This window comes from Hyposmocoma kahamanoa, unplaced genomic scaffold (assembly GCF_003589595.1).
Source record: "Hyposmocoma kahamanoa isolate Upper Pololo Valley unplaced genomic scaffold, ASM358959v1 66, whole genome shotgun sequence".
In the NCBI taxonomy this organism is placed as follows: Eukaryota; Metazoa; Arthropoda; class Insecta; order Lepidoptera; family Cosmopterigidae; genus Hyposmocoma; species Hyposmocoma kahamanoa.
The window spans coordinates 19088951-19106080 of record NW_020653854.1 but is presented as its reverse complement, the minus strand read 5'-3'; the positions used below and the strand labels follow the sequence as shown (position 1 = coordinate 19106080).

At 34.3% G+C, this 17130-nt stretch overlaps 1 protein-coding gene across 1 annotated transcript in view; it reads right to left on the bottom strand.

Moving 5' to 3' along the window:
- LOC113231818 (acid sphingomyelinase-like phosphodiesterase 3a) overlaps window positions 1-12944 on the bottom strand; it is a 98034-nt gene extending 85090 nt beyond the window's left edge. Inside the window, exon 1 of the mRNA XM_026466352.1 lies at window positions 12737-12944. The gene's annotated coding sequence lies outside the window, so the exon portion shown is untranslated. The remainder of the gene's footprint in view (window positions 1-12736) is intronic.
- Window positions 12945-17130: the final 4186 nt, after the last annotated feature.

The following is a 17130-nucleotide window of genomic DNA, read 5'->3' as shown; positions in this document are numbered from 1 at the left end:
CGTAATAATATAATAAAAGTAATAGGTTCAGATTTCCAGATCTAATTATGTAATAATCGCATACAATACTTTTTCTACGACTAATTAAAATAATGAAGCACAAAACAATATTTTATTACCAATCCATGACAACAAACTCAAACGAAAGCCAAACATATGCTATATAACAAAAAACCAAAGAGATAGAATAGAAGTGGCCAAGTACCGCTTTTATTTTAACCAATGTCTTTTTATAAAGGTTTATGACCCGGTTGCAAGACCTTTCGGCCAATTTAACCAATCAGGAAGCAGTAGAGCGTTTGAGTAGCATAGTTATTTGATATTTTAATTTGCAAAAATATGACGTTCTTTATTTGAAACTCATTATAATTGGTGTATAGCACGTAGTACAAATAGTGGATACTGAAGTGAGGGCACCGACTGTACCATAGACAATAGAATTTTAATTCGGAATTAAAAAGATCTCGTTCGCGATATGGTTTATGAAATTATAATTGTCAGATTAAGCACAGGAGTAGAAACATTATATTATAAACTTACATAAAAGGATCTAGAAGTATCTAGATGAAACTGAAGAAATTGGGTACATGCGGGTGCTCAAAATACCGACAGCATTCCCTGTTTGTTATGTTAGGCAGGTTGTCAGTCCAAGGACCTCCATAAAACACTATTATTTTAATTAACTGTTATAAAAAAAACGATGTTCCTTTAAGCTGCTAAGGCCCCGTGCACATTATTAACTGCCTCCGTGATCGAACAGTTACCTTGCCGGACTGCCACGTGGAGGTTCCAGATTCGATTCCCGGGCCGGGAGAAATATTTGTATGGCCTACAATTGTTTCCCTCGTGAGTTTGGGTGTAACTTGTAGTTGTCTATGTGTGTGTCCATGGCACCCGCGACACAGAGTTTTCCCTAGTGCGGGGCTATGTTGAGTGTGTGCGTTATTATTATTATGAAAGAGCGCACTCAAATTTAGCGATATATTACATAGAACAAATTATAATACACAATTATGATAAAGTCTCTAGAAAAATACGTTTTCCATGCAAAACTGGGGACATCCTTAGGGCCGAAGTACGTAATTATATTTAGTACATTGTAATGTACTTCTTCTTTTTCTTGAGGTGCCATCTCCTACAGGATGTTAGTTATAATTAGGGCTCTCTGTATTTTAGACACAGCTACACGGAACAAGGATTTTGTACTCAGGTTGAACCATGACCGGAGATTCCTTGCATAATTAGTCGTAGAGGGTCGTATTTATCATTACCCACTTCATAACCAAAGTACTATAGCTTGCGTTTTTTGAATTTACTAAACACCTCTTATTTCTTATTCATCGTCTGCTATATACTCTCATTGGACACTATCCGTCTACGATATTTTCAAAATTCTTCTGTATACCCATATTTCGAAGGCTTCTAATCAGCAGCTCTTTTTTTGTAATACTAAGTGACGGGACAAACTAATGTTGCGCCCGGTGGTAAGCGACACGCCTGTCCATAATAATTGCACTACCACTCAGTGCCTTAAATCACAAAGATCTGAGGGGCACTGCCACTGCGTCTGACACCCTTGGATATAAGTTGACAAGTCCCATGTGCCTGTGATTTCACCAGCATCCGTACGCTATGATACTCACATAACTGCTTGGCAGCAGAAATAGATAAGGTGACAATACTTTTCTGGAGGAACTCTTTCACAAGGAGCTCTAATGTTACAAAATATTTTGAGTTAAGGTCCAGGACTCTATGCCATACAGAAGAATCAAAAGCAAGTAGCAACGTGCCAAAGTGTAAAGATTTTTAAGGATCGATTATAGACTAGACAGCTCAACTTTAAAACTGTGTTACGCACTTGTTCTATCCGACATTTTAATGTACAGTGGTCGATTAGCGTTTTCCCCATTGTAGTTTGCTGGGCCTTAAAAGGTTAGGCAATGACATGAACTGAAGTCTATTTAATAATTCTCTAATTTCAACGATGTTCATAGTAAACAAAGATCAACACAATGAGAATCTTGTTATTCAATAAAATGACAGACTAATTTCAATTCCATGTTCTCAAACTACATGTACAACAACACAATACACCCACACCAGGGCCTATATAGGAAAATTCGTTGCTCAAATTCATAAAAAAATCTCCATCAACTTATAATAAAAATAATAATAAGAAGACGACGGCGATGACGTCGAGTATAATAAATTCTGGTTACTTTAATATCAATGGCACTTTATAAAAGAGAATTTCCTTAGAAATTTCATAAAACGGAATATACGTACGCAATTCACTGTACTGTTGATTTTATCTAATGCAAACTTAGCCTTTTTTTCTGCCGACTTAATTATTCTATTTCACTGAGTTCGTATTGCCCAATCACGTGTTTTATTGACCTTAGGCAAATAAACAGCTTCAATGGAAAATGTTTTGCTTTTTAAGGTTGTGGTGATTTTCTTTTGCGGCTTCTTTGAAAATTGTTTTCACTTTGTGTCAATACTACAATTATTTTTTGATTATTATTATAGCTGTTTCGGTAGCATTTGAGGTATTTATGAACGAGTTCAAGAACAAGGCGCATGGGAAATGGGACATTACAGGCACACGAGATTTGTCAACTTAGTCTCAGGGTGACGAGCGCAGTGCCAGTGCCCCTCAGATTTTTACGATTCAAAGATCTGGGTGGCACTGCAACTGTTATGGACAGGCGTGTAGTTTACCATCATGACTTGTTCGTTCCGTCACTTAATATTATAAAAAAAATAGCAACGATCTGAGGGGTACTGCCACTGCGTCCTTCACCTTGAGACATAAGTTCATCAGCACCCTAACTCTTCAAAACCAGAACCAAATAACGGTCACAATACCTCTTGGCGGCAGAAATAGGTAAGATGGCAGTACTTCCTAGAACGAACTCTTTCACAAGGAGCTCTACTGCAAGTATGCTGGTGAAATTACAAACACTTGTTGACTTACGTCTCAGGGTAACGTCACGCCGGTCAGGGCTGTTAAGTCTGCTCTGAGTGGCACTGCAACTGATATGGACAGGCATATGTCGTTTACCATCAGGCGTACGTGTTGTTCGTCCCATGGAAGGGCGCAGTGGCCCCTCAGATCTTGTGATCTAAAGCTTTGAGCGACACTGCAACTGCTATGGACAGGTGTGTCGCTTACCATCAGGTGCATAACTTGTTTATCCCATTACTTGGTGTCATAAAAAAATTATGAGAACTATTTAGTTGTCTACGTCTGTGCCTCTGTCGGCACTCAGAATTTCAAGTTTTTTTGTTATTATATCAATATTTGTTTGTGAATGCACTTGTTATTATTTGCATTTGTATATCATTACTACAAGACCAAACGCTATAATATTCTTTGTTCACAAAGACTCAACCCTATTTTTCGTTTTTCATATCAAAGTTGACGATCTAGGAACAATTTCAACATTATATTTATTCCAAAATTAGCATTAATGCCATGCTTTCACAGTTTCGATTAATGATAAGGCGAAGAGAATTTATTTTATGTGTTTACTAAGAAAGGTAGTACCTGAAACTGTATAGTTTTATCTAGACTTGTGTCTATATCTCTAGCAGGGTACTCTTATTTGAGATGCATCCGTTCTTCCACTGGCCAACCAACGAACTTTTGCAGATATCTTTTAAAAAAAAAATGTAGATGATCTTCGAAGATATGATACGAAATTGTTCAATAAGTTGCTGAGAATAAACATAACTAAGGTATTTCCACAATTTCCAATTCAAAATAACACTTGCCGCTATCATGACGTATTCGCTATTAATTATTTTTTCAAAATTAGAGACACTCTTTTTTTATTACGTTTCGCTTTATATTAACAAGTTTAGTAGCGAAAGAGTTCGTCCAGGAAAGTACTGACACCCTACCTATATCTGCCGCCAAACAGTATTGTGAGCAATTTGGTTTTGAAGGGTAAGAGTACTGGTGTAATTACAGGCACATGGGACTCGTCAACTTATTTCTCTGGGTGACGGGCGCAGTGGCAGTGCACCCCAGATATTTGCGATTTAAGACTTTGAGTAGCACTGCAACTGCTATGAACAGATGTGTCGCTTTATATCGACGTCATTTGGTATCATAAAAAATGAGATGAAAGCCTTATGATTGTCGATTGGATTTCATTATTGTATACCATGTGACATTAAAATCATGTAAATTGTCAGTTCGAATTCGATCGAATCACTTCGTTCGAATTACTTTTCAAAGTCTTATCGTTTTACATCTCTGTTTTTTGTTTACACGGATAAAATCAATAGACGACGAATGGGTCCACGGTATAGAATCTGGAACTTAATTAATAACTTTGATTTGACTTCAACGGCAATATGTTTCGAAGCTGCGGGCTTTGCAAACTTTGCCAGTTCTGTAATGACAAATTAAACCGTCTACAACAAAATTAATACGCTACCGTCATTGGATCTAATGTCATATTTAGAAGGAGAAATTACAGTACGGCTTTAAGCCTTTATTTTTGGGAAAGGCTGTCTACGATAGGCCTTATTTTTTGTGTATGGATCATTTTACGGTTTGCTAAAAATGCTTTGGAATAAATACACTTTGAATCATACTCGTAATTGCGTGGAGTCTAGATCATCTTTATCTAACACATACTCTTCAATTTTGTAATATGACTTTTCAATTAAAATACTTTTAATAATTAAAATTATACTAACTTTTCATGTGTGCTAAAAAAAAACAAGTTTATTTTTAACCGACTTCAAAAAAGGAGGAGGTTCTCAATTCGACTGTATGATTTCTTTTTTGTATGCATGTTACGCGATAACTCCGATATTTGTGAACAGATTTTCATGATTCTTTTTTTGTTGGAAAGTGGGTACTTCCATAGTAGTCCCATTTCATTTTGAAAAAAAATCATCCACCTCTAAGGGTGGCTGTTCACGCATGAAGATCAGTTTTAAAAAGCGCGTAAATTTTACTTAAGGAGCAATTATTTTAATGGTTGATTTTGCTATTTCTCCTATTCAAGGCGTTTTTCTCTCATTATCCGCTCACGCGATACATGCAGCCGTAGACGCATACCACACCTAGAGGTGCCGGTGATGATTTTATACCGATTTATCGGATATCGAAGTTATAACAGGTAAAATAACTAATATTAATTGCTATTTCGGTAACTATTCCAGCAAACCATAAAGTTTTTAATGCCTGAGTCCGTTATCTAAAAAAAATAAACAACTTCAAAAATACGTCACGACAATCGTGTGTGTTATTGTTTGGGCTGGTGATTTCGGTGTTTATTTATTGAAAACATACCGTAAGTAGCGTTTTTTAAGTTTACTCTGAATATAAATGTTTATAAACTATACTTTAAGGAGTAATTTCATGGTAAACGTTAGAACCACTCAAACGGAATATTATCATATTTATCCAAGTACACCAAAAATTTCATTAGTGCTTTTTAAGTGCAGGATATGCGGTGTATTACTGCATTTTATTTGAGATGTTTTTATTGGTAGTACGGAGGGTTATTATTTAGCAATGCAGAATAATAATTTTTATTTATAAAAACTTGTATTTAAACTGAATGCTTTTCTAATTTGCGAAACCAAATAGCCGCCATTTTGCGGTAGGAGGAGCGCATCGCGTGGGCGGATATGCTTTGAGTAGCAAGAACCGATTTTTATTATCTCCTGTGTCAAGTCCCGTATAGTGGCAAACTAGGTGATATTTCAATGGAACTTAGCAAATAGACGTAATTCCACGTACTTTTGAGGTCGGTTTTTTTAGTACTCTGTACTGAGATTATATTCTCTATTTTGTGTGACTTAAATTGACTGAATTGAAAGTAAATTTACTATTTAGATTATATTATTTACACTTGTATTATAGAAGTATAATATAGGTTTCAGTATATTCAGGGTACACATGCCCTTGTTTTACAATTTATGTAACTCAGTTACCGTCATTCAAAGACAACTTTTGGAATTATGTTCGAAAGTGTTTATATAATTTTATGATCATGCTTGCAATAAACAAGGTTGTCGTAAAAATTAACTATGTTAAATTTTATTAGGTTATTTCGAGTATTCAAACGAGAAATTCACGTTTATGTTCAACCCTAACAGTTTGAAATTTTATAAAAGCGAATATATGCGGTGTCGACACTTTATGCCAATGATCATAATGAGTAAAAACATTAGGAATGTCTCAGGCCACGCAACGGGCCCGTAAAGCTTTTCGTATGACTTTGACGTTCATTCAAACAGAATGATAAATGTATAGATATCGCTTTTTAATATAAGGAAACATTATATTTTCAAGAAGTCAGTTTTTTCGATCTATAGAAAATTATTATTGATACAAACATCGAACATGAAGAAAAATTTCTCCGATCTGACTGGACATGAACATTCCGTAACTTCTCTATCTTAAGTTAAATGACTCACAGGTGCAGTGACGGCGAAAAAAGCTTTTTAAACCCAAAAAATACGAAAGTTCAACAAGTTCTGTAACAAACATATAAAGAAATTCATATGGTCTTCGGACTAAGTCTTGGTCTTCTGACTCAGTCTGTCGACTGAGCTCAGTTGGTTAAAAGCAGTGACCTCGGTTTTTTTTAATACCAAGTGAGAAGAACAAGTTGTACGCCTGGTGGTAAACGACACACCTATCCATAACAGTTGCAGTGCCATTCAAAGCTTTAAATTGCAAAGATTTGAGGGGCACTGCCACTACGCCCGTCATCCTGAGACATAAGTTGACAAGTCACATGTGCCTATAATTTCACCAGCACGGAGCGTTAATGCGTTACATGCAATAAAAGTAATGCTCACATTACTGCTTCGCGGCAGAAATAGGTAAGTCGGCAGTACGTCCCCGGACGAACCATTTCACAAGGAGCTCCACTTTGTGATTTAAAGCTCAGAGTGGCTCTGCAATTGTTATAGACAGGTGTGTTGCTAACCACCAGGCGCACGACTGTCTGTAGTCCCATCACTTGGTATAATAAAATAAAAAAATGACAAAATATCATGATTGCAAAACGCCATGGTATTCAATACAGAAAATTTGAGACATTTTTGTAAAAAATACAAATTTTTTGAGTTCAATCAAATTTAGTCTGTAAAAATGCATAGAAAATAAATAAACCACAACCCTCGAAATTAATTTCGAACTCATGTCTCTTTAATGTCTTTCAAACTTCGATTGCATCGAGCATTATTCGCTGTACTCTCCTCTCCACATTTAATTCGTTTGCAATTACGAGAAATTAAAATTCATCTCCTGTAACTTTCTATTCTCTAATGAAAATAGGTATGAATGACCCTATGCAAAAGTAGCATATTTGCCTGTTTCAATAAAAAGAAGTCTCTCAAATCGTAACATTTAAAATACGAATTTTACCGTTGTGTGTTTTAACGCCCTACAACTCAGTCGTTATCTGTTATCACAACAATAACGTTCAAAATAACCGTTTACAATTAACCATGTGACCCATTAAGAGGGATCCGTTACACGATAAAAACTTACTGTTAAAATGAAAATTCTTGTATCTGGTTTAACACTAATGGATTATTATTATTATTATTATCTTTGATTATTTTATCTATGCATAGAGATAATAAATAAATCATAATTTAAATTTATGATAATAAAACTAAACATTTAACGTTGACATTTTAAGTGCTATAAACAATAAAACGAAGCACTGAAAATATTTAGTTTTAATTATTAATACAAAGCTCGAGCACTTAGAAAAAAATCATTCGATCGGGTTAAGTTCTAACCAACGTCTTCAAGCAAACCGTGCCAGACGCTATGCCAACTAAACCACAGTTCGAATCATCGGACGTTACGAAATTTTCTGTGTTTGTTTGCGGATGTTAGTTTTGGTTTTTTAACGACTTTTTTGCCATCTATTTCTTTACAGCTACCAACAGCTGACTAGAGATGTCGCTGTAATCATTGTAATTAAGTTTTTAGAATGTCGCTGTAATTATTGAATGTCAGGATGTTTCATCACTATGATATTTAGTTGTATCTCAATATAATAAATGTATCAATATAGCGATGTGAAATTAGACGAATTGTAGACTAAATAATAGCATATCGATGTAATTCTAGAATAATGGCCTATCTCAAGTGCATCCAATTTATCAAGAAAACAACAGAGAAGCGTCTGCCGGCCAAAGTTGACGAATCGTAGACCATCACAATGTTGTCATATTGTGATTATTCTAACCAATGCAAAGCTTGGAAGTAAATCACAATAAAATTTGGCATTTTCTGAATAAATCTCAATAATAAGTCAAAAAAGGATCAATTTTCTACTGAGCTATTATTTTTGAAAAGCAGCATAAAATATATCGCAGGTGCTACAAATTTATCTCTAATATTTTTAAATAATTATTATAAACGGTACAATATTTCATATATCTATTTGGATACAGCAATAGCTGGAATCTTTTAAGGTGTTTAAAGATTTGCTCGATTTTTTTAGAGATTAGACAACATCGGGTAAACGTGTAAGCAACAGATGATCGAAATCGTATTTTTTCGCGATCGAACGTTGTGGATTTTAAATTAAACGTGAGTGCTTACAAATTTGTTCGATTTTAGCCTTTATGTTTATCGATCTCTAACAAACGACTGAATCGAGGAAATCTGTAGCCATCTACTGGTAAAAACACACCTTATCGAGCGAGAAAATGACTATAAAAAAATGAAGCAAATATTTAGGCCCCTTTATTTTAAGAGGAATGCGTCGTACCAATGAATAGTAGAGTTTAATCAGTTTATACTTAAGGAAGAAAAATGTTTTCAATTTTTAATTTGAATATTGTTAAGATATTAACATGTCATTGCTCACCTTTTAACGGTGATTTCAAAACTTAGGCAATTCATAACGCTGAGCATAATGTGAAAGACCTGAGATCGATTATTAGTAAAATTAATTTTACATAATAATATATTTGACCGACACCACAAAGTAGATCGCAATTTTAAAATGGAAGCCGCAAACGAAAATAATAACAACGGACAGGGAAAACACATTAGCTAACCATCAACCAGTTAGCGCGACGACATCTTAGCAAAGGATAGAGCAGAAATTAATGGAAGATTAATGACTCTTCACTCATTCTTCAGTAGTTATTATCCAACTGCAGGGCAAAGGCCACCATTCCCTTACGCTGCTCATGTCTCTCACATTATCATAATCTCAGTACAGAGTAAAATCGTCGTGAAATTGAAATCGGTTACCGGAAAGTACGCGACTGGATTCATTCCCTGCTTGCTATCCTTAGAATGGGACTACTATTGAGGACTCTTTCCAACAAAAAAGAATTACCAAAATCGGTTCACAAATGAGCGATGGAAGAGTGTTTAAAAACTCCTGCAGAACATCTAAACTGACAAAATCGACGAATCGTATATAGGCCCCTATTGTCGCGTGATTATTCTAGCCAAAAACCAAATTATGATTCGATGAAGTCACAAGACTTTCTAAACAATCATGTTACCGTTGTTGTACACAACGTATGCAAAGTGGTAGAAGGATCCACTTTCCATAAATTTTATGTACTTTACATTTTATTAGATGTTTTATACTTACATGAAATGAAATATCGCAATAAAACCAATTGCATTTTATCTTATTATAACAATAGTAATGTGAGAGAACCACACCAAATCAAACTAGAGAAATCCTTTTACTATGAGAACTAGAGTAATGAAGTTCACTCCCGACCACTATCCAGAACACCCAAACTATAAACAATTTAAAAAAGTTAATTTCTCAATTGGTCCTACCGCGAATTGAACCCGGGACTAAACTTCCTCATCCAGTGTTCAGAAGGCAATGGGTTATCGAGGTCATCAAAATTAATAATATTGTGTTGATATTACATGTCTTCGTTGGCATATCATTACGTTGTCTGATTTATATACTTTTTTCATAAGATTCAATAATTACGGTATAGTATTCATTTTGGAAAAAATCTGGCTTCGGAGTAATTAGGGTTATGGAAGTTGCTATTCCCCATTCTAATGCATGTTTGACACTCTAGCTCCTCAATTCGCTGTCGCAATCAAAAGTTTGCCTTGGCATTTTAAATACAAGGTTAATATTTGAAGTAACGTTGTACCGGATGAAAGAATTTCTCAATTCAATCTAATAACGGCCACGGAGGCCGTTATTAGACTGCCACGCCGAGGTCTCACGTTCGATTCCCGGGCCGGGAGAAATACTCGTATGGCCTATATTTACTTATCTCGTGAGTGTAGGTGTAATTTGTGGTTATGTGTGTGCCCATGGCACTCACACACAGGGTTTCTCTAGTGCGGGATTATGTTAAGCGTGTGCGTTATTATTATTAACAAAAAATTATAATGTTATAAATGCCATAAATAACTTTGCCTGTCTGTTATGTTTTCACGCCTAAACAGCTGAGCCAATTTTGATGAATTTTGGTATAGATATAGATGGGACCTAGGAGAAGGTTATATGCTACTTTTTATCACAAAAATTAATCTTAAAGAGATTGAAATAGGGGATGAAAGTTTGTACGTATAACCAATAAAAGTATGAAAATTTGTATAGTATATATTCTACGCAGTAACACCGGCTAGTAATTATTGTATTCAAACGGTTTCGAAGTTTAAACTTGAAAATCGATACTACCTCAGCTTGAATTAAAATTTTTCCCGTACTAATGGTTCATTTTGCTCGAGCCGAGAGGCAGGAAAACTGGTTTTATATCAGAATTATTTTTTTTACAAAGGAAATGAAAAATGTATATTGTGTACTGTAACATATTCCATGTAGTTCAGTTGATATAAAAAAAATCGTTGGTATACAATAATATACTAACGACAGTATATCTTCTATCTTCAATTTCTTCTTTTCTATCTTTTGTCCAAATCGATTGATTCACTTTCACTTATGCGGAATCAAACAGAGCCATTTGAGGTGGTAGAGACTCTTAAGAAAGAACATTACGTATTACAAGATTGCTTACTTCGTACCGTCACTTTTGAAGACTAAATCGATGGAGGCGGCTTACAACTAGACATAATAAATATCTTTAAAAAAAGTAAAAGGTTTATTAATAAATGAATGTTACTATATTATTTATTCCTGAACGAAAACTTAAAACGTCGAAGTACAGTTGTAAACAGCTAACTTACTCTTTTTTTATACTTTTTTGGTCACGAAAGGATACAATGACATGATGCGATCTTTATACTCTATTACAACTTACACAGGATTGTGGAATGCAAAAACGAATTTTGAATGTGTCTAGTCTAGTCTAGCCAAGTTCAATTCAGATACTAAACTTAAAAAGTGTCAAGCTTGGGTGTATATGTACTAGACATAATAATTGCAAAAAAATATTGTTCTGTGTTTAGAAACGTTTGAGAAAAATTACCCGTCACTACAAAAGACGTGTACATCGATATGTGGTCGCAAATAATCAGAATTTGTGACCAAAGTTCTCGCCGCAAACTTATGCACTAAATTTTTATGATCATAATCACTTTTACATTTTTTTCTCATCTTTGCTATATTTTATAGGAAATAAATGATTCTAAATAAGTTTAGGGTTACATCACAATTTTTTTAATATATATTCATTTTATTTTAATTTACGTGTTTTGTTGTAATTAGGTTCGTATATAGCAATTATTGCACTGTTCTGTATTTTATTATTTTTCAGTTCATCTTGCAACTCCTAGGTTGCTTGTGAAGGTTTGCTGCATAGCAACAACAACGCCTCGTACAGAGTATCATTAACATTTTTGTTGTTTTTTTTTCTGGTATCTTGATAATCTCGTAAGAAAAATAATACCAATCACCTAAAATATTATTACACTATTATTGTAATGATAACATAAAAATGATTTTATTCACATTATAGAAATGCGAAGAACTAAATTAATTTCCAGATTAGATCAGAATTGTGTTGTGAGAAATTTTTAACATAGTTATTTTCGTCCTAATTGTTCGTCTCTGTCATTCCTTGTATATAATAGAAGACAAATAAAATGGATCGTTGAAATTCCGGAACAAAAGCTGCGTACTAACAAAATATGCCAGAAATACAATTTTGTTCATAAAAGTATTTTTCAACAATCGAATATTTTACTAAATATCTGATAAATTCAAAGGGAATTTTTCGTTATTCTTATAGCAGTAAAATATTACTCAACATTGTTAAGATTGATGAAGACTTATAAACATTGACGTATTATCTTTCTTGACTTTAAAAACCATAATTAATATGTATTACTTAATATACAAATACAATATATTTTACACACTTACAAAAGTAAACTCAAGTTGAACACGTTGCTCTAAAACCAAAATTAAACCCATTGCGCTAAAAGCTATAAAACTTTTGTATCAATCTAAGATCTCGTAGCCTTTACTGCGTAGCAATGGCTACGAAAAGGCCTACGCACTGTAATCATTTTGCAAACAGTCACTGGAAAAGGCAGTAATAGAATTGCCTTTTAAAGCAGTTCAAATCAAGCAGGCGATTGCAGGAAACACAAAATGAAATTACGCAAATTACAGTGTTTCCAAAATTTAAAACCAAACCACGAAACTAAACGGCAATGGTAATAAAATCCGGGTGACTTTTTATTCAGCCAAAACAACATTAACGAACCAAACCCAATTTTGACCCAAAAAAAAAACAAAATCCTATTAACATAATAGAAAAAGGTCCTCACATATTTTGTATTCCATCGGCGTCATGTCCCGGGGGTGGAATCTTTCCGCACTCGAAAAAAAGCGTCCAAACATAAATCACGGAATTAGAACATCAACACAAATAAATACCTTGGAAATTTATATTCACTCGCGATCACGTGAGTAGAGTGGAGTTGGTTCACTCAAGTAGAGGCAGCTAAGGACGCGTCCGCTCCACTCGGCGGTTCGGGCGAGAATGCTGGCAGGTGCGAAGTGACATCGATGGAGGGATGTTTGATATAATATGTTCGGTTGTTTAGACAAATACTGTATTTCACGGATATTCGCCAATGTATCGGTGCGGTCAGTTTCTCTATATTATATTGTTAATTCTATTAACACTTGTTGAATATCAGTCCCGTTGGCCACAAAGCATGTAGAGTTTACTATTGAAAACAGTTTAATTACACTCAATGTTAGAAATTATGAGGTTGAAACAAACGATATATTTATGTATGTCATAATAATTATAGATAAAACCTTTTAGACATGTTGCTTCAGGGCGCGATGCTTTAGTAAGATGTTTTTGAATTAAATCATGGAATTTCTAATTTGAGAGCGGATGAGTTAAAAGTAAAAAAAATTCTATTTCCTTTATTAAACGCCTTGTATACATATCAGACAATAATTAGTTTGAGAATGTTCCAGCAGTCTGAATGTTATTTGGTTTTAAAATTTGTATTTGTGTAAGTAAAGTCAAATCTTATTTCCAATATAATGTAGTTACATCGAGTCATTACCAACTATTTTTGCTACTTTGTTTATAGTAAACGACATTGTAATGTACTATGTCACTTATGATAAAAAGTGGAGTCGCTTCGCTTATGTTATGATTTTTGAACATTGATTCTGAAGGTTACACTAAAATAAAAAAAAAATTGCTTATACAAGTCGGCGGTCATGGCTCTATGTATACCACAAAACTGCTCCAAATAAGCCAATTTTATTAAACTATACTGTAGCAATTTAACAAAACAAAACAACTAATACCTCACATTTGTAGCGACTCTTGTAATTAAACATTTCAGTCAACAAAATTTAATTAAAAGTCCGCGTACCTTCATTAGGTTTTCAATTATTAAAGACCTATCAATTTTGGTTAGCAAGTTAAATTACGTTGGTCTCACAATTTCTGGGTATAATTGAAATCAAACAAGTTTTTCAACAAATTGATTTCTGGGAAGTTATGTGTACTTGTAACATTGATTTCAATCGAATGTATTATTATTGTACTTAAATAAGTGGTAGTAGTTTTACAAAACAACATTTAAGTAGTTTAATTACAATAATAATGATTTATTTATTTTCTTTACAAATTTTGCTTGGTTTATTCTAAAAGCTTATACAGTACAAAGTCGTATGATTATTTTTGTTGTTTAAAATTCAGCCTAATATTGTTTTCCTGACAACATTCTAATATTGCAAAGTAAATTTCAATATTTTAGCATAAGGTCCGTTACTCGTCCGTCATGATTTAAATAATACACAGAAACCTAAAACATCGTTTCGCTACACGAAATATCTATTGCGTGCCATCCAACAACACCAAGCTTTATGTGCCATGAATACAGACTTTATAAGTTTTGGAATAGGAGTTATTTTACATTAAAACGTCCTGTAATGAAGTTGGTTTGGCATAGATGTATGTATGCGATTAATCAATCGATTAATCCTCAGATCAATTACCAGACGTAGAGGACAATCGGTTCAACGGATTGCTGGGATTGCTGATTGAAAGTTTAGCACATATTGACTTCTTGGGTTTTCAAAATTGATGGCTAAGTTACTAAATTCACAACATATACGATATATTTGCAAGTTAACGATATGTGTTGTTTGAAACATGTAGCATTTAGTATTTGTGTGTACTCTATTGGATTTTAGTAACAGTAGAGCGCCTAGTGAAAGGGTTCGTTCAGAGATGTACTGCTTTACCTATTTCTGCCACGCCAAGCAGTAATGAGAGCATTACAGCGTTTCGGCTTAGAAGGGTAAGGGTACTGGTGAAATTGCACGCACTTAGGACTTATCAACTTATGTCTCAGGGCGTAGTGGTAATGCCCCTCAGAAATTTGCGGCTTATAGCTCTGAGCGACACTGCACACGTGTCACTTGGTGTCATAAAAAAAGAAAAATGACAAGGTCTAAGTTAGATTCTCGGTGGGACAAATTTGGGATAGAAACTTTTCTAAATCGGTTCTGATCTGGGTGTTCTACGGGGTAGGGCGTCGGATTTGATTTCATTGCTCTATTACTCATAAAACATTGGATTCCCTAGTTTGAGACTAGGTAATTGGTGTGATAGGATTGGCTTTATTATTATGTTAATATTATTTTAGTTTACTGTGCAAGCGACCAATCATTATTTATTATCATATATAATTGTGTTTGCATGTCATTGATAATATTAAATTAAAATTTACTTAGGTATACATAATGTGTAATAAGGCCGCATTTGTAATTGGCTACTTTTCAGGAGACAGGATTAAAGATTTTATGAACGAAATTATTCGATAACTTTTATGTGCATACATTGTAGAGCTACAAAATTTTACATAATATACATACGTTGTTTGAAGTAGTTCGTATTGTTTTTATGACTTTCACGTAATAAAAACACTTTTGACGTATGATCTTATCTCATATGATCTTTTGTATATCAAGGGTCTCTTTTCAGGGTTCCTCTAATATAAGAGGTTGGACAACATCATGGCAATCCTGACTTTAGACGCTGCTGCTTTAAAGAGTGAGGTGGTACTGTAGCCGAACCATTTCCTCAACATTTTCAATCAGTGTCATCTTCTACTAACACTTCGTTTTCCACCGATTTGGCCTTGGATGATGAGCTGGAGTAAATTGTATTTATTGTTCCTCACGACGTGGCCGAAGTACGACATATTCTTGCATCCTTAATGGAGTTCGTAAGCTCCACTTGTTTCTTCAGTTTATTGAGTACTTCTGTATTTGTAGCCAAGTGATGTCACGAGATTCTCAAAATATGGTGGTAAATCCACATCTCAAAGCCTCCAGCTTCCTTGTTGTGGTCCAAGTTTGAGAAAGTTTAAGAGTCCAAATTTCTACGCCAAATCGTAGGACTGAGAAGACATAACATCGTGCAATGCTGAGGCTCCAGTTCATATCACACAGCACTCTATTCATTTTGATGAAATTTGAACGAGCCATTTTGATGCGGACTTTTATTTCTTGAGCATGCTCTCCACAATATATCAAGGGCACAAATTAATTAAAGTTAAAATTGATACAGTTTCACGACTGACGTAGAGAATGATATGTATACAGGGTTATTTTTAAAAAAACTAACGACCACGCAGGACTATATTACTAACATCATGAACAACAACTTTTGTTCCATGACTTTTTAAGACATTTTTATTAAGTTTTTGTTTAAGAATCTGTATTTGGCAGAATAAGTTCATAAGTGCAAGCGTCCTCAGCGACGTCTCCCACCTCCGTACTGCACAGAGTTATTACCGTTTAAAGCGATTCATTTAAATGTGTTTATTTTTGTATGAAAGTAAAATCTGATGAATATTAAAAGTCTATTAAAAGTATATATTAAAAGTCATGAACACAAGTTGTTCCATGTAATGTTAGAAATATTGTTCTGTAAAGTTGTCAGTATTTTAAAAATAACACTGTACAAAATTTACAATCATATCGATCAACGATCTAAATCAACCTAAAAATCCTTAAATAGCACAAACAGTTTTCCACGTGTAATATCGCCATAAATATGTAGCATAATGTCTCTTGGTATAATAAAGACATAATATGATTATACGTCAAAAGTCCTTTTATCACATGTAATTCATAATAATAATACGAACTATTATGAAACATATTATGTATCTGTGACATTTTGAACTCTATTATTTAAGTAAAAATAAGTTATCGACTTTCCTACGATCAATCGAAACTTCAGTTCGAAAATTCAGTAGCAGTAGAGCTCCTTGTGAAAAAGTTTATCAAGGGAAGTACTGCCACCTTGCCTATTTCAGCCGCCAAGCAGTAATTGAGAGCATTGACTGCATTCCGTTTTGAAGGGTAAGGATACTGGTGAAAACATGGGACTTTTCAACTTATGTCTCAGGGTGATGGGCGCAGAGGCAGTGCACCTCAGATGTTTGCAATTTAAAGCTCTGAGTGGCACTGCAACTGTTAAGGACAGGCGTGTCGTTTACCATCAGGCGCACGACTAGTTCTACCCATCACTTAGAATAATAAAAAAAAGAAAAATCTTTAAAGAATTATCTTGAAAAGTTGTCGTTTTGCAGATGTGGCGTTATTACACCATTCATAGATTGCAAAACAAAAATCCATAATACACACGTTTGAGGCTAATATTTTGTTCGTC